General features: G+C 36.5%; 1 long non-coding RNA gene across 2 annotated transcripts; it reads left to right on the top strand.

Annotated features, from left to right (window-relative positions):
• Window positions 1-8,487: 8,487 nt before the first annotated feature.
• LOC148697476 (uncharacterized) lies at window positions 8,488-10,607 on the top strand. Of its 2 annotated transcripts, none has more exons than XR_015961237.1 (6): window positions 8,488-8,726; window positions 8,851-9,030; window positions 9,132-9,209; window positions 9,303-9,584; window positions 9,741-9,804; window positions 10,311-10,607. It is a non-coding gene; the product is annotated as an uncharacterized LOC148697476 (long non-coding RNA). The 2 variants fall into 2 exon arrangements; XR_015961238.1 differs by having other exon boundaries at window positions 8,813-9,030.
• The last annotated feature ends 8,105 nt before the right edge of the window (window positions 10,608-18,712 follow it).

The raw sequence follows: 18,712 nt of genomic DNA, 5'->3' as shown, positions 1-18,712 counted from the left end.
GTAAACAAATAGAGAAGCTCTTCCAAGTTCCAAAGCCTTCCAAAACTTTCCTCTATAACCAATAAAATATTGTCCCTAATTGAACCAAGTTTGGTCCTTGAAAAAGCCTTAGGCTTAGTTTCAAACTTGGCAACAAAGTTTCACAAAAGAGACATCAGGGGTATACATTAATAAAGTGTAAAGGGATTTGGTTCGTTTCGGTTTCGTTCGCTTTTCAAACCCTCGAAACCAAAATCGAACCATAGGTTTAGTTTGGTTCGGTTTGATTTTTTTCCGGTTTCGATTCGGTGTTGGGTCTGTTTTTTTCGATTTTCGGTTTTTCGAACCTAGCCCTACGTTATCAATGTTTAAATTATAAACCAAATCATTAACTTCCATGTCATTTATTTTTCCAAATTTAGTTTACAAATTTAGTCTCCCTAGCATTACCCGATACTAAAATTCCCCATTGTCTTATTTTTTTCACCCACCTTAATAAAAATGTTACTCACATATTTATTTTTTAGTAAAATACTTTTAAATCCATATTTATAAATTCATTATGATTTTAACTAAATAAACTAAAACAGAATAAAGAAAAACTAAAACTAACAAAAATAAAAATAAGTTCATCACCCTTCCAAATCATCCATGATGGGTCGATGACCATCAAGTCCCCAATCATCCATCACCCTTCTCTAGCGGCAATCACCACCTCACTCTCCCTTTCAATTCTGGTTCTACCACCTCCACCTTCTGTTCCTATTCCATATAGACAAACAACGGCGACCACCAGTCACGTGTGGAATGGAGATGCAACTAAGGAGGCAGTCATGGAAAAGGATGACGACAACCCAGATTTTCAAATCGAATAAATACCAACTCCCACTTGGAATAAATGATTTGGAGCAATCTTCCCCTGTATTGGATCTTCCTCCCCCATGTTTCTCTCTCTTCCTCCCCTTCCCATTTCTCTCTCTTCGTCCTCGTGCTTCTCTCTTCCACCTCCTCTCATTTCTCTCTCTCTTTTTGAAGGAGATGCGGCCAAGCAAGTGTCAAGGGTTTTGGTTTTTGATAAGGGTGGGGTGGAGGTGTTGGTGCGGCCAGGGTAATGCAGGTGCTGTGTTGTAACTAAGGAACGATGATGGTTTTTTTTTTTTTTTTTTTTTTTTTTTTTTTTAAAAAAAATCATGTTAACATTATCCTTTGAAAAATTAGTAGAAAGAATCTGGATCCTCTTTGTAAAGATCTCGTGAATCCGTGAATCGTGTCCATTTATCGTACATCGTGTGGTCAAAAATCATTTTAAATATTTTTATTTAAAATTAAACACAAACAATAGCTGACAAAAATTAACCGCACGATGTACGATGAACGGACACGATTTACGAATTCCTAGGATCCTCACCAATGGGATCCAGAGAGGATCATGTTGGTAAAACAAATTTATATTAGAGGTTATTTTACGAATAATGGTGGGTGGAGAAATAATATTTTTATTTTTTATGGTATAATTATAATGTGGGCGTAAAAATAGGACAATGAGATGTGTCTAATACCACTATCACTACCACAAAAAAGGCTATCACTGGCGGTGTGAAAACCGACAAGAAACCCCAATTACTATCGGATTATTGGTATAAATCCGACATCAAATCATGCAATGTCACATAGAGGAACCGACACCATTGCTAGCGTCATGAAAAGGGTATTGACGTCGGTTAGTCCTCTTAATCCGCCACCATGAAACAAAGTAATATAAAATAAAAAAGAACAACAACGTCGGTTAAAAGTGACATCAAACTTTACGTCACTTAGAAGCGGAATTAAAATATCAAACTACTGTCGGTCCTAACAGACATTACCTTACATCTGGATAAATAAAATAATTATTATGATGTTGCCCATAAGTGACACCAAATATATTAATAATAAAAAAAATTGGCTTTAGTTTTTCGTTATTAATAATTAAAAAAAATTATATAAAAATAATTCCCACCATATTTCATATATAGGACAAAGCAAACATTAATAAAACTATTAACAATAACAATAGTACCAAACACTAACAATTATCCACTATAACTACAATTAACTACAATTCTTAAAAATGTACAACCCATACATATTCTTCCTGAACACTTGCAAAAGATTTTGAACCAGTGGTGTGGTTCATTGTTTTCAATTGCCGATTATGCTTTTTTTTTTTTTTTTTTACAGCAATCTCCTGAAAACTACAATTAACTACAATTCTTAAAAATGTACAACCCATACATATTCTTCCTGAACACTTGCAAAAGATTTTGAACCAGTGGTGTGGTTCATTGTTTTCAATTGCCGATTATGCTTTTTTTTTTTTTTTTTACAGCAATCTCCTGAAAAAATAAGAGAATTTATTAGACAAATTTCAAGGTATAATAAAATAAATCATAAACGGAAGATTTATGTGATCTCTAACCTCTATCGCTACATGTTTTGAACAAAATACTAGAATTATCACTAATGCATTTTCCAGACGAATCAAATGAACAAGGCAGTTCTTTTGAATTGGGAATTGAGGATCCGCGTCTCCGATGAGTTGATCCTTATAAATACAGAAAAAACAATTAAAAACCAAGAAACAAAAATCAATTTTCAATTTAAGCATAATACTAGTTAGAATACAAAACAGAAACTGAAATTAATAATCATAATAATTTAAAAATGAACCACCTTCGAACTCTTCATCTTCGAAATGGAGTTCCTTGGAATGCTGATCTTCAAAATGTTGATCCATAGCAAAAGTTAATGGAAGGAGAATGAGAAAAACTGAAATGGAGGAAGAAAGAAGAAGGAGAAGAAGAAGGAGAAAGACTGAAATTGGGGAAGAAATGAAAGCACGAATGAAATGGGGAAGAAAGGGGTTTAAATATGGATACTGAGTTGGCGTCGGTTAAAACCGACATTGATTGCACTGACGTCAAATTAAAAGCCATTGATGTCGAATTAAATGAAGCTTGGTGTCGGTTAAAACCGACACCAACTTCTAACACACATTACTGATATGCACTTCGAATTAAATGAAACCACTTCCTGACACACTTTATTGAAATTCACATGGCGTAGGTTTAGATGAAATTTGACCATCATCTGACACACTTTACGGATAATGAAACTCACATTGAATTAAATGTACTTGGCATTGGTTAAAACCAACACTAAGTTTGACACTGACTGCAAACTCTTCTCAATCCATTTCCTCGTGCAAAATAAGCGGGAAAATTCCCGCCTAAATATTTCAAATTATCCATTGTCAATTAATTCTTAATGTATTCAACCAGCTCAAATAAAATCCCTACAAAATTAAATTGTAAATAAAAATTAAACATAAGAGGAGACAGTAAAAATACTAGAAGCAAGAAAAACTTATTGTGAAGAAGAAGGAATTAATGAAGTTGGAAGAATAAATAAGAAAGATGTGAGAGACAAAAAACAAAACAAGGGGGAGAGTTTATAAATTGGAAGAAGAAATGAGAAAGATGCGAGAAAGGAAGAAGAAAACACGGGGAGGGTATATAAAGGCTACCAATCTGTCGCCTACAACCGATACCATGTTTCAAACTATTTAAAAAAAAATTAAAATCCATGTCGGCTACAACCGACACAGGCTTTGAAAATATTAAAAAACTTTCATTAGTGTCAGGTAGAACTAACACCAGTCTTCTTTTAACCGACGCTAACTTTATGTCAGTTACAAGTGACACGATTTTTTTTAGGCGACACCACTATTTAAAAAAAATATTAAAATCTATGTCGGTTATAAGCGACATTAACAATTTATGCTGGTTATAAACGACATAAACAATTTATGTTGTTTATATCTTACAGAAATTCCGACACCATGTTAAGTAGGTGTCGGAAATGTCTTATCCGCCACTACGTTATATAAAACAAACACTAACCACCGACACAATAAGGCCCTTTTGTAATAGTGTATTAGATGAGTGATAGGAGCATATTCATGCGACTTAAATGGCTTGTTCTCGTGCATTTACGTTATGTTTCTTTAGTTATTTTAGTACTTTAAGCTATTTTCGTGTGTTTGTAGGTTCTAAGGGCAAGGTATGCAAAAGGATGCCTTTTGGAGCAAACTAGAGATTGGAATGGATATCATATGCTTGGAGCCAAGAGGATGGACGAAATTGAAGACTTGAAGTAGGAAAGTTAAATCCTAAAAGACCATGTTTGAGCATCATTGAAGACTCCTACACATTTTAGAACACGAAAACAACATTCCTTGCAACCCTAGGACAATGCCATGTGTTTCCTTGTGTCTCCCTTCCTTGCATGGCAAGGAAGGGCTTTGTTCCCTATCTTAAACACTTCCACATATCATTCACCACTTATCATTCACCACTTATCATATCATTCACCACTTATCATTCATCACTTATCATCACCACTTATCACTTATCATAATCACATATCATTACATATCATTCACCACTTATCATATCATTCACCACTTATCATTCATCACATATCATTCATCACTTATCATCACCACTTATCACTTATCATAATCACATATCATTACTTATCATCACCACTTATCACCTAACACAAAACCTTGCAGCCACATCCATTCCACCTCATTGCACATGCACATTCATCCACCTTTCTCCCTAAAACCGTGCACATGCAAACACATTCACCCACATGCACCCTTTATTCTTTCATCATTCCATCCACTCATTCATCAAACCACTCCCATCCATTTCATCATTGCAAACATTCAAACAAACATCACTCAATGCCGTGAGTTCCCATTGCATTTCCAGCTTTGCACATGCATTCACTCACCACAAACAAGTCACATGCATTCAAACAAACATAATCATTCCATCACATGCATCTTCAATTAAATCAGCCACATGCATTCATATTTCCCCTTTGTGCCGTGGCTCCTCCTCCAGATTTCCAGCATTCCTTTCACATGTATCTTGGCAGATTTCACATGCACTCCACATGCATTTCCACCCTTACAAGACCCTAATCATTCATCCACCTCACAACCACCAGAAAACCTCTCAAAACCGTGCATTATCCCTTTCATTTCTGTCAAAGCATATGCACTCCCACCCTTTAATCACATGCATAAAGCAGCCACATGCATCTCCCATCACCATTTCAGATTTCCACCAAGTTCCTAGCTGTCATGTTCCCTTCTCTTCACCTATAAATAAGCATCCACACCTCACCTCATTCATTCATTCATACACTCTTCCATATTCACTCATCCATTGTAGAAATGTAGACCATCAAACCATCTTTGTGCCGTGACTCTCCCTTACAATCCAAACACCATCCTTCCATCTCCACAACTCCTCTTCCATTCCTCCACCACTCCCCAAACCATTCACACTATCAAACATCTCCTTAGACCTTGTGCCACAACAAAGAGGAAGAGAAGAGTGCTTAAACGTTCATACAATTCAAGTTTGAGTTGTTGGAATGTTTAGGTGTTTCTTTGATTTCAATGTTTAAATTCAATTCTCTTTGTTTTGTATGTTTGAGGAATGGAAGAAAAGAGTGCTTAAACGTTCATACAATTCAAGTTTGAGTTGTTGGAATGTTTAGGTGTTTCTTTGATTTCAATGTTATGAAGAAATAAAACCCCCTTTGGCTATGGGTGGATTCGAAATATATGTTTATGCTTGCGTTTTGATTTGATTACTTCTAATTGCGTTTCATAAGTTGTGGATTCAATTCGTTTAACCGTTTGATTGATAACTTATTTATGTATGTTTATTAAGAATGCGCGCTTAATTTTCATGCATGAATATGACGCTAGAATATAAGTGAGTTTCACCTAATCGTTATGAACTTATATTCACAAGTAGTGGAGGTTGCTTATAAACAATCGCGTTAAATGAATTCTTGGCATAAGTTTCATGCAATCATAGTAACGAATGCCCCGTCAACACTTATAATTTTCATAGAGCGTAATGATTCTTGCTTGTATCTCTATTATGCAATCATGTAGGGGACTTGTGGGGAATGTTTTGGGTTGTCGTATGCAATCATCCAATTCAATAACGTTAGGAAGATTTGAAGGTTAATTAGTGCATCACGGTTAACTTGGGGTGTTGAGCATTCATGATTTATTGAAACGCAATTGGAAATCATTTTATTATGCAAGTATAACATATGTGGAGATGAACCCCGTAGCTAACTTTCCATCCATTCAATTCCATCAATTTCATCTTTAACTTTTGGAGTTCTTTCTTCTTTTGTTTCTGTTTTCATGTTTAATTTAACTTGTTGTTCAATTATATTAAACATGTGAAACTAATTTCTTTTTAGTTAGAGGCGAATTTGAAGCCATGGACATATGTTGGTTATGATTTGATTTACTCCAGTTATGAATTCATGAACTTTAGATGTGGTTTACTTTTCTGTTTTGATTAAGAACTTGTTTATGTATGTGGGTTGAGGGTCGACACTTAATTTGCATGCCTAAACTTGATGCTAGGATATAAGGAAATTTCACCTAATCGTTATGAACTTATATTCATTAGTAGTAAAGATTGCTAGTCACGATTGTGTTTAGTAAACCCTAGGTTGGATTAACATGCGTATTCCATAGTTATGAATGCCTAGTCGATGTTTATGATTTCCATTGAACTTAATGATCTTTGTTGAATGTCTCTATCATGCGTATTCCATGGTTAGGGAATTTGATTAGGAATAATTTGGTTGTAATGCGTATCCCATTCAATCCAATGAATTTAGGGAAATCTGAAGGTTAATTTAAGCGGACCTAATTAACTTGGAGCATTGTCATTCATCGTTTGTTGAAGTCATAACTGGGAGTCAAATTATATGCTTATGTTCATGTGTGGAGAAGGAACCCTCTAACTAGTTTTTCATCATTCTATTTTATCAATTTCGTTTTTATAATTTGTTTTAATTAGAATCTGTGCATTTAGTTTAAATTCATCCAAAACCAATCCCCCATTTATTTTAAAGTGTTAGATTAGTTAGAAATACATTTAGTTTGTGTTTATAAGTGTTTAGTTTCATTTTGTTTCACAAATTTCGTCCAAAGTACTCAAGGTGCTCAAAACTGCCCAGAAAGTGTTTTTAAGGCAATTTCGAGTGCTTTGGGTACTGTTTGAGTCTTTTGGTTTGTTTTAGTGTTTTAAAGTTTAGTTTTACATTCTTTGAGTCTAGTTTAGTGTTTTATATTACGTTTTTACGTTTTTGAGTCAAATCCAAGTGATTAACAATCCCTCCTAATCCCCGGTCCAGAACGATCCCTACTTATACATATACTACAATTTGACGAAAAGAGGGTTTAATTTGTGTGCGTATAAATTCACGCATCAATGAGTAATGTTATTCATACCATGTTTTTGTACCACATTTTCATACCATCTTAGATGACATTTGATGTGGACAGCCACATCATTTGAATTAATAAAAAATTTAAATTTAGTTCATTATTTAATAAACTAATAATTAAAAAAAAACTAGTTAATTAAATGATGATTGTAGAGGAGTCTTTCTCTTTCATTTCCTTGGGTTTTGCAAATTTTTCAAATGATATGGCTGTCCATATCAGATGTCACCTAAGGTGGTACAGAAATGTGGTATAAAAACATGGTATAAAATAATTACTCCTATTAGATTATTACTTAAACCTTGATTAACATACTTATTTTCTATTAGTGACACATCATTTAGTTTGCAAATTTGATATAAAAATTTATTTCCCTAACATTATCCATATGATAAATGTTACATTTCAAATGTGACAAATAAAAATTGGGTGTAGAAATAAAATTGTTTAATTACAAATCGGCGAGCAACGATTTTGTCCCCATCGAAACAAGGGAAAATTACTGATTCTCCTTTTTGCTCCGCCTTCAACTCACCTCCTCACCGGCCTCTCTTTTTCGATCGGTTGGGCCATGGAGGGATGGTCGTTGGCGTCATAGAGGCACCACTGGTGATTGGGTGGTTAACCGGAAATGGAACACGGGGATGTGGGGGTTTGTTGTTGGATATGGCTTTTTTGTTTTTTTTTTTTTTTAATCTCAAGAGAAAGAAGAGAGGTCAGAGGTGAACGATAGAAAGATAGAAGAGGGGATTGTGGCCTTCGACAGGAAAAAGTGCCGCGAGATTTGGATTGCGTTCGTTGGAAGAGAGAACTATTGTTACAATTTTTTTTTTAAAATATTGAATTTTATTCTCAAGATATGTAAAATGATCATTTTGACCCTAAGTCGATGTTTTAATTATTTATCGAGTATCGACTCGAGAATTCAATTCTCATACTTTCTAAAGTTTCATGAATTTTGGTACATTAACATAACGTCGATAATTGAATCTCAAATCGAAAGTACGAGGGCCTAATTGTAATTTTACAATTAGTTGAGGGCAATTTTGGTAATTCACTTAACTTAGGTTGAGTAGGATTTATCCCACGTCCGGGCCCCTCTCTCTCTCTCTTCCCTCGTTATTTTCAGAACTCACTCTCTCTAAATTATCTCTCTCTCTCTTGAACTCACTCTCTCCCTAAAACACCGAGAGAAGAGAGCTCTCACTCTCCCACTTACCTTCACAAATCAACCTAAATCTCTACATATTTGAAGTCTGTGGGATGCAAGGATCACAATGGTGGTCTTGTATGTGAGATCGGTGCAGTGTGGACCTCGACACCATTAAAGCCGAGAGCTTGAAGCTCTGAAACTCAAACCCAGGTATGGTCTCTACTTACCCCTTGAATTTCTGTGTTTAACCTTATCATTTTTCACTCTGTGATGTTAATTTTATGTTGAAACTCGAGGGTTTCAACCTCTTTAACTTTTTTGCATACGAATCCAGCCCTAACGACCGGCAAAATGTTGTTGAGTTTGAAGTCGGCTGGTGTTGGTGATCCATCCATTCTCTGTCTCTCTTGTATCTGGGATGTTTGGATGAGGCTTTTGAGCTATGTGGGCAAGAGAAGGAGGACGAACTCCAGCGAGTTCGAGCCATGATTCACCCCCAATCCTGTTACATGTGGTATGGATAAGTTTTGAGTCATCTTTTTGGGATTTTCCTCGAGTTTAATGTGGTGTTGGCCTCTATTTTGATGCATGCAAACTCTGTGTCACTTTCTGCAGTTTCCGACGAGGTTTTTTGAGCAAAAACTGTTGAATCCGAGGTGGATTCAATCTCTCATCCTTCTAAACTAGTTTTAGGTGAGTCTCTTGATCTCTGGGATCAATTTGGAATTAAAAGTCTGTAAATTTGGAGCTTGGGGAAGGCCTGATCGTCTCTGTACTTTTCTGCAGATTCCGGCGACCGCCGTTTGACGGCTACAGTGACGGTGCCGTTAGCTTTAACGGCATATCTTTCCTCATCAGGTATATTCCGTTATCTTTGTTGAACATCACCGCACCAAAACGTGGCTCCGGCGACGACGAGTGTGACATCTACTTGTTGAACCGCGACGGCGAGTACAACAATGCGTTCACCGACAACGGTGGCTCACAATGGCGTGTGTTTTTTGGCATGTGACACCACTGCGGCAACGTATGGTGGCGCGTGGCCGGAGCACAACGGCATGTGCAGAGGTGTGTGTAGGACCCATGTCCTATGTTTAGGTTTTTCAATGCTCTGAATCACATGGCGCCGTCCATTTGTGCAAATTCATTACTTGAAAGGTAGTTTTGGACGATTTTCATAAAATGTTGATTAAAGCTTAACTTAGCTTTATATGATTATCATAGGTTTATTAGAGGATAAAAAGAGATCAAGCAAGGAGCCTATTGACAAGGAGTGCTCTGCTTACCTGTGAGTGGACCCCTTCGAAAAATCAAGCGTTTTTACGTTATATATATATATATATTTATTTATATATGCTTTTATATGCGGATGCATATTACTTATGTTAGTCTTTTACAACACTTATACTTAAATCAATATTAGATGATATCTGGAGATCATTGGTGATTTACTTTCACCACATGGTTATCATACATATCGTCTAGCTAGCTATGGCCGCAGGATTTATTACAGGTACATTATATTCTAGTAGAGGCTAGAATTCGCTAGTAGATGCTAGATATTGATCAAGTAGATGCCACTTTACTTGCTTGCTATACATTACTTTATTTATGATTGATTTACTTTCTTTGATATGACGAGCAAGATTGAGTTGATCTTGACTACTATTATTGTTGTATTACTATGTATGTAGTTTTCACTATCTATGTTTTCAAAATAGAGGTTATTATGTTTAAATGATTTTGAAGTGATAAAACTGGTCCACTCACGTTTTGTTTTTTTGGCCTCTTTAGGAAGTAACGAGAATAAGAAGAACACCAGTGGTGACGAGTGGGCTTGGCAGTGAGGTTTTCATCCCTTGGATTTAGAGCGATAGTTCATTTACTGTAGTTTTATCTTAATTGTAATAATTGCATGATCACACTTTTGATAATGCCCAACATCACACTTTTATATGTTTACTGTTGTATGAAACTTTTAGCTGTTCTAATGTGATGTGATAATAACGGGATTTAATCCCAAGTTATTTTGTGTCCCTAAGTGGGGAGGTTGATATGTGAACTATGTAGTAGCTTTGGATTTATTATAAATGAACATTTTTGTTCAAATTCTTACACATCACAAATATCTTACGATGGCTTCATCATTAAGCTAGCTTGTGATGTCATCTTACGATGGAGTCATATGGTCAATTTAATGTTGGCAAGCACATCACGGCCTCGTAACTTTTGTTACTGGGGTCGGGGCGTGTAAGCTATTGCTAGAGTTTTAGATCTTTGGTTCAGGTTTTTTTTTTATTATTTTATTTTATTTAAATTCAAGTCCATAGTTGATCAAGAAATCTTAGATTGAAGGACAAAACGTTAAATTTCAAAATTAATTAAGAAATTAATAATGAAAATTAATAATTTCTCCCATAGATTGAAGGACAAAACGTTAAATTTCAAAATTAATTAAGAAATTAATAATGAAAATTAATAATTTCTCCCATAATCATGCAAAGCTTATACCATATAAGTATTTTAATTTTTTTTTTCTCAAATTTGAATTTTGTGAAATATGATTAAATTTTTAGTCACTTAACAAAGGGCAAAGCTTATTGTTAATCACTTTTTATTGTATCGTGTGTTTAAGCAACAAGGGAATCCAAGGAACATATTTGTTCTAGAGAGAAGTGATCTAATTAAGTTAGATTGACGAGGCCCTTCTCTTATATTCATTCCTAAAACGTTCCTAGCCATAAGATTGTCAATTGGGCATTGATAATCCGTTAATGTTAATATGTGTTATGTTGAATCAAGCTTGAGTATGACTACTCTCAAGTCATTTAGTGTTGGAACCAAAGACAAACATATACGTGCTCGAAAGGGTAATCGAGTACACTGGACAACGATCAAAAGAGAGTTCGAACATACATGTCATGTAAGAACTCATAAGTTGCAATATGCAAAGTAGTCATTTGACCTGAGGCATCATATTTGTCTGATGGTTAGGTACTTGATCTTTGACCATGTTAGGCATTCCATTGAGAATGTCCATGTCATTGTTGGGATCAAGCTATCTAGTCATGTAGGCATGTGAATGCATAACAAGGAATCTCTAATCTTTGATGGCAGAAGGAGAATACTCTGAGATATGATTTGGGAGTTTTTGGAAAAAAACATATGAATATCACTTGGAAGAATGTTCTAAATCATATTCAAGTGAATCATGTAGAAACGTATCACATTGGATAGTAGACATGAAACATACTATCACTTAAACAATGTGATCAAGAGTATTGTATTAGAGAATGACCATATTGTATTGTAGCTGTAACTGGATAGGTTCTCCAACCACTTCTACTTAGCTTGGGTAGTCGTGACATACTGCTAGGTGTCACTCATGGTTTGTGGAAGCCCTGAAAATTATCAAACACTAATCTTCATCAAGGGAAGAATTGAAATGTGGTTTCAATTCACAATCGATCGTTAAAAGTAACAATCACCCCCTGCCTTGCTAAATGGAACCTAATGGATTGTACATCATGTAAGGATGAATGTGAAGAAATATAAATGAGATGAATAAGCAATTAAATAGTTTAATTGAGAATGGTCAAGGTTAATTAATTAGTTACTACATTATACGAAAGGTTTGTTTTGGGCTTTTAAGTTAGTGTCCGGTTACTGAGTCCAAATGGGTTTTTGGTCCATAAGGCCCATTGAGTTTAAGTTGTATGACAACTAAAACTAAATGGGAAAATTAGCCCAAAAACAAAGCCAAAACTGGCCAAACTAAAGAGAGGGTGAACTTGGCTTAATTGCAAGTTTGTCACTCACTTATGAGGTAGTATAAAAACATCTATATAGCCATTCTCTCACTAGGGTTTTCTTGAGGCAAATAAGAGAAATTTTTTCTCTTTCTCTCTATAGAGGCCAGCCTTCCTAGAGGAGTTCACTAGCATCCAACTTCCTCTAGGTAATCCATTTCATCTTCACACCATCATCCTTGGTGTGGAGACTTATAGGTACCAAACCTTTGGTACTTTTGGAGATCCTTTCCTCCCATCCTCAAGAAGAAATGAAATAACCAAGGAGCAAGGAAGTGACTTGAAGGCCCTCCATGTGGGTGAATCCCTTGTGTAAATAAGGATGAGCTTCAAGGGTGACAAAAGCTCAAACTTTCCTCTTTCTTTTGCAAAGAGTCTTTAGGTTCACCATATACTAGGCTTTGAATTTCTTTGGGTCAAAGAATTTTTTTTAATGCATGCCTACTTTAAGAGTTATTTGTATGCTTGTATGTTCAATATTCTCACATGTTCTTAGCTTGGACAAAAGTTTTCTTCAAGTGGTATCAAGTGCCTAGGTCAAGTGTATGGTGAATCCTTTTGGGTTTTGTATTTTCAAAGTTTATGTTTTGAATGTTGTAATTGTTACAAGCTTTATTCTTGCTTCTTTGAATGTAAATTTTGTTAGAAAATTTGCCATCTCAAAAGTTGTTGATGCAGTTGATTTAAGCATGGATTTTGGAGCTAAAATTTGGTGCCATGTTTGTGGAGAAATTCGGCCAAATCCATGGGGTGGATTTTTGGGTTCATATTTGTCTTGTTAAAAAGGGTTTAAAGTGACATTAGGAATCCCTAAGTACCCTAGGATGTTAACCCTCTTTTGAGTAGTGAAATTTTGAGTTTTATTGAGTGAAAACATTCATGGAGCTCTTATGAGTTTTCATTGATGTTCTTCAATATTCTTGATGTTCATACCAAGAACAAAAAGTTTGTTGTTTTGAGTTCAAAAATGTTTGGTTGTTTATTTGAAATTTTTGTTAGTCATGGTTGGTGTACTTGTTTGGTATTTTATTATTTAAGGTCATACCAATCACTTCCTTCAACATGCAAATCAACTCACACACACAATCACCGCTTACCAAAACTGGTCACCCCTACAATGGCTGTACTTTTGGAACTTCTATGTAATAACATAAAGTTTTGATACTTTTGTGTATTTGCACTTTGACCTGAAAGCTTACGTGTCACATCCCAATCTCGACTTTGACGTATCACGATATTGTCTGCTTAGGGCCACGCCTTCATGGTTTTGTTTTTGGGTTTTGGCACGAAAGCTTCCCGGTGGGTCACCTATCGTGGGATTGCTCTCGCGCGAACTCGCTTAACTTTGGAGTTCCAATGAACTCCGAAGCCAGTAGGCTCCCAAAAGGCCTCGTGTTAGGTAAAGATGGGAATATACATATAATGCATAGATGATCCACTCCCCTGGGCAATGTGGGATCTAACAATCCACCCCCTTAAGGGCCCAACGTCCTCGTTAGCACACTCGCACCACACGGCAGAGTGGCTCTGATACTAAATTGTCACATCCCGGCCCTGACTCTGCCATAGCATGATATTGTCCGCTTTAGGCCACGCCCTCACGGTTTTGTTTTTGGGTTTTGATACGAGAACTTCCCAGTGGTCATCCATCATGGGATTGCTCTGGCACGAACTCGCTTAACTTCGAAGTTCCAGAAACAAAACCGTGAGGGCGTGGTCGGGGCCCAAAGTGGACAATATCATGCTACGGCGGAGTCGAGCCCGGGATGTGGTGGATCCCGGGTTGGGATGTGACAATTTGGTATCAGAGCCAATCCCTGGCTGGAAGTATGCTGACAAGGGCGTCGGGCCCCTAAGGGGTGGATTGTTAAATCCCACATCGCCCAGGAGAATGGATCCTTTATGCCATATATGTATATTCCCATCTTTACCTAGCACGAGGCCTTTTGGGAGCTCACTGGCTTTGAAGTTCGCGTGAAAGCAATCCCATAATGGGTGACCCACTAGGAAGTTGCTCGTGAGTTCCCAGAAACAAAACCATGAGGGCGTGGTCGGGGCCTCAAGCGGACAATATCGTGCTACGGCGGAGTCAAGCCCAGGATGTGGTGGAGCACGGGTCGGGATGTGACATTATGTGTTTACCTAAGGACCCAAAATCATTAAAGGACAAATTGTTTTGCTCTTTGTATGAAGGTTTTTTTTTTTTTTTTTTTTTTTTTTTTTGTTTCCTTAATTGTTGAAATTTTGGAGGTCTAGTAATTATATGAAGTTGTGAACTTTGTGTTTTTAAAAAGTGACCCCAAAAGTTTGTGTTTTGCATCATGGCCCAATAGTTGAGGGAGCACAAAATTGTTTTGTCTCTTTAACAAGAATTTGATTTTCATTTAATTTAGCTCCATTTAAATCAACTCTATGGATTCAAGAACCAATTGTTTAAGTTGCTTTTTTAAGTTAATGTGATTAATTTTGAAACGGCATGATTATGAACCAAAGGCCTATGATAATTGAGTTATGTGATTGATTGCTTAACACTATGCATGAATGGGTTAAGTAGTTTAGATTTGAATGTCATTTGATTAGTTCAATTGTGATGTAAATGGGCGTAAGCCCTTCTCATTATTTCAAGTATTCCCTTTTGTTTAATTGTATGAAAATTGGAATAGTTGAACCCAATGCCCAATAAGAAATAAAGGTTTAATTAGAATAAACGTGTAACTAAAATCAACGACTACCCACCTTAGACCCAAGGTCCAACACAAGGCTCGTGTTGGATCAAATCAAATAGTTCATAATCATCCTAAGACCTAAGATGACTATACAGTACATATGAGGATGCTACACATTCGTTAGAAGTTCCATATAGTTTTGCTCATTTCATCAAAACAGTGGGAGTATTATATGCAACTAATTCATATAAACTTGGACCAATGGTTGTGATAGGCCCAAGACTTGTTAATAATATTAAAATGAACTTGATGTAGTCTAACACTACTCCCTCAACAAAATAAATATTAAGTTGATAAACAAAAGATGCTTTGAACATCTCTTTATGGACCTTCCACCATGGTAAGCTCCAATCATCTATGACTCATACATCGTATCCATCCAGTTCTAGGGTATATAAAGTATGTGTTTACATTCAGGAGGAACCTATAAACATATGATGAAGTGAAGGTAGGTAACAAGTATGGTCAATATGATATTCTTCTGAGGCCATTCTTTGTTCCTTTGTACATCTTTTTAGGCAGTACGGGTTATTACGAACACCTGAATGTTATAACCCACAGCCTTGCTAGTTGCATAAACTTTGCACTGGACTTCTGGGTCAAAAGCGCCATATGTCCGTATCCGTGGCCCGCCAATCGTTACTACGCTTATTGCGGTTCGAGTCTCTGAAGTTGCTAACCATTCTAAATAGATTGGGCTAAAGGAGACTCATCTGACATTGTAACTTTGAACATTTTTTTTTACTTGCATTGCTGTGAAGTTTTCAAAGTTTGGGCCTTGTTTTGAACGAGTAGGGTACTCTCTGCATCATGGAAAAAAATAAAGAAAGAACACATATTTAAGACAAACAAATGCTCTTTATTCATGATCTAAGTAAAGTTGGTTTACAAGGGGGCGTGATTGAGTTCGAAAAAGATTGCCTATATATCCCCGGGATAGAGAATCAAATCACTGGTGTACTTTTAAGGAAAAGATGAAATGACATAAAAATTTTCATCAGGGATCACTTTTGATAATAAGCCTATAGTGAGGCGTTAGGAAATGAGCTCTTCGTGGACTTGTTTTCACGCAGACAACAGCTTTGTGATTGAGTCCGGAGAGGATTGCCTACATATCCTGGGAAGGGAATCAAATCACGTGTAGTTTGTGTGGTGATTGGCTTTGTTTCAGGCCATCTCGAGCAGTCTACAAGGGCTTTAATCTTTTGCAGTGGAGACTCCATCTCCTAGCATAGGTCTTCTAGTTTATTTGTTGTTGAATCTTTCACTACTTGGTAACATTCTGGGATAATGAGGTGGGATTCTGTCATTAAAAAGGACCTTTCCCATGACATGTAACTACTCTCGGCCGAGGATAACATTGTATGAAGACGAGCTATCCATCACATGGAAAGTCATCATATGCTCAAATGGTTTTGCTCGAACCATGAGACGTATTGTCCCCATAGTGCTTAGTAAAGTCCCTCTAAGGGTATGGATAATAGATTTTCTTGAGTTGATTTCATCCAAGATGCCATCTTTATAGCTACCCCTTTGAAGAAGACATTGATTTTTGACCTATTATCGATTAAGATTCTTCTGACCATAGCATGTTGGATTTGTAGCTTGGCGACGAGGGTGCCGTTGGAAGGCAGGTAAGCAATTCCTGGCCTGGTTGAAGGACATTTCACCTAGGGTTCTCCTTGGGTCGTCTTGTTTCTTTTTTGTACTTTCTTGAAATGTTCTTGTTTTCCTTTTATGCGATTGGTGCCCGGGAAGAACTTCTTACCTAAGTGATGGTGAAGTAGCGATCTTGGAGTTTTTTGCTGCCTTGTCATATGTGCTATCAGGAAGGGCTCCTGGATGAACCATTGTGGAATAGGACTTTCTAATCAGGCGAGGGCCTCATTTACAATTTTCATTCTCACATTCAGGCCGGTAAGCTTCACCCTTTCTTTGATTTATAAATTCTTTTTAAGGTCTTTCACTGACGTATGTATCTTCAGGACATCGTCCCAAAACTGGTCGATAAAGTAGCTTCTCCTTCATCATGGCTCATGGTTTACCTAAACAACTACTTTCTAGGCGTGGTCTCCATGGAATTGAATGGTATAGTCGAGAAGAATATAGGTTTTCTCTCAATTATAGCACTAATTGTTGAAACCAAATATGTGTACCTCTATGAGTGGCAGTTGAGCACAAATTCTTGTAATCTTGAGCAACTTGCAAAAACGGCTCTTTGACGGCCAAGTTAGTGAATGACTTTTAGACTCAAGCACTAGGCAATTGAATTCAAGTGTATAGATTGTGTTGCTGTAGAAACCCTAGATGGGTGTATTTATACCATGGGAGAGACACATTTTTAAGATAGAATCCTTGTTCTAAACTGGAAGAATCCTAGAGGATATCTAGTAAGTAGATATTGCATCCTCTTAGGAGTTGTGATTACTTGTAGTGCACTCCTATCCTTAGATTGTAAGGACTCCAAGACTTATAGGATTTGATTGTGTCCATATGTGGATCAAATCACGTGTCTTGTGGAACAAGCATGGTCATCTAGCGTTGTCTTTTGGACTCTGCCTATTGCCTTGGAGTAGAGTGATGGTGGTACCCTGTGGACTTCCATAATCTCTGCATGCTTTCATGGTAGCAATGTGATTGTGAAATTGTAGAATTTCACCTATTACTTCCTTGTTTACCCAAGGGCTCGACAAATACCAGTAAACCATATCTCGATATTCCATTACGCTTAACCGTCTTGACATGTGAAGGTTGAGAGAATACAAAAGCTTGAGGCCTTCATGCTTGGAATTCCCCCTTCCTCCTTGCGTAGCACACCAAGATGACACCTTAGATGTACGTTGCTACTTCATGACCCTTTGAGATTACCATCTTTACAGCTCAATTCCGGCTTCCTGTTACTGTTTTGAAAGACGTATGCCATCCCTAGCATGTACAGGGTGTTGGAATTGCCGCACTCCATGCAACGTTTCAAGAACTTGGAGACATCTTCATTATTGCTCCATGAAGTAAAGGGGTTAAAGCCTTCAAATTCCCTAATGTTGATGTGTTCGAATATGCGGTTATCTTGGCTGTTTTGGTTGAACTTCTTGCACACCATCTTTGCTAAAAACAGGTATTTTAAAGACCGGGAAGCAACTTTCGTCAGTTTTTGGACAAGAAGTTCGTGGAGAAGAGATTGTGTGGGTGTTGAGGTGGTTTTGGCTTTCTTCATCTTTTTTGAATTTGTGGTTTTGAAATAAAACACAAGCCCTTGAGAAGACAACTTAAATATATGGTTTGTATCTTGGACAATAAGGGTAAGAGATATGACAGAGTGAACAATTACACATTGGAATTGAATGGTTCTGACAAGAACCAAAATTTGGTGAATATATAGAGATGAAATATCCTTTGCATACAACTGTTCAATTACACCTTTTTATGTTCATTACAAATGTTCAGTTATGCCTAACAGTCATATCATTTACAATTAATTAATTAAATAGTTATATTATTTCTTTATTAAATAATTAATCTATTTCACTACAATCATATGTATATTCGTACACCAATATTATGTTGTAACTTCACACATGATTACAAATATTGTGAAAACCATGTTATCATAATCATATTCGAACACAAATACATTAAATATAAGGTCACTAATTCTAGAATA

The sequence above is a fragment of the Pyrus communis genome, chromosome 4 (genome assembly GCF_041283825.1).
Source record: "Pyrus communis isolate YQ-2024b chromosome 4, ASM4128382v1, whole genome shotgun sequence".
In the NCBI taxonomy this organism is placed as follows: domain Eukaryota; kingdom Viridiplantae; phylum Streptophyta; class Magnoliopsida; order Rosales; family Rosaceae; genus Pyrus; species Pyrus communis.
The sequence above is the reverse complement of the archived record's forward strand: the minus strand, read 5'-3'. Positions and strand labels throughout refer to the sequence as shown.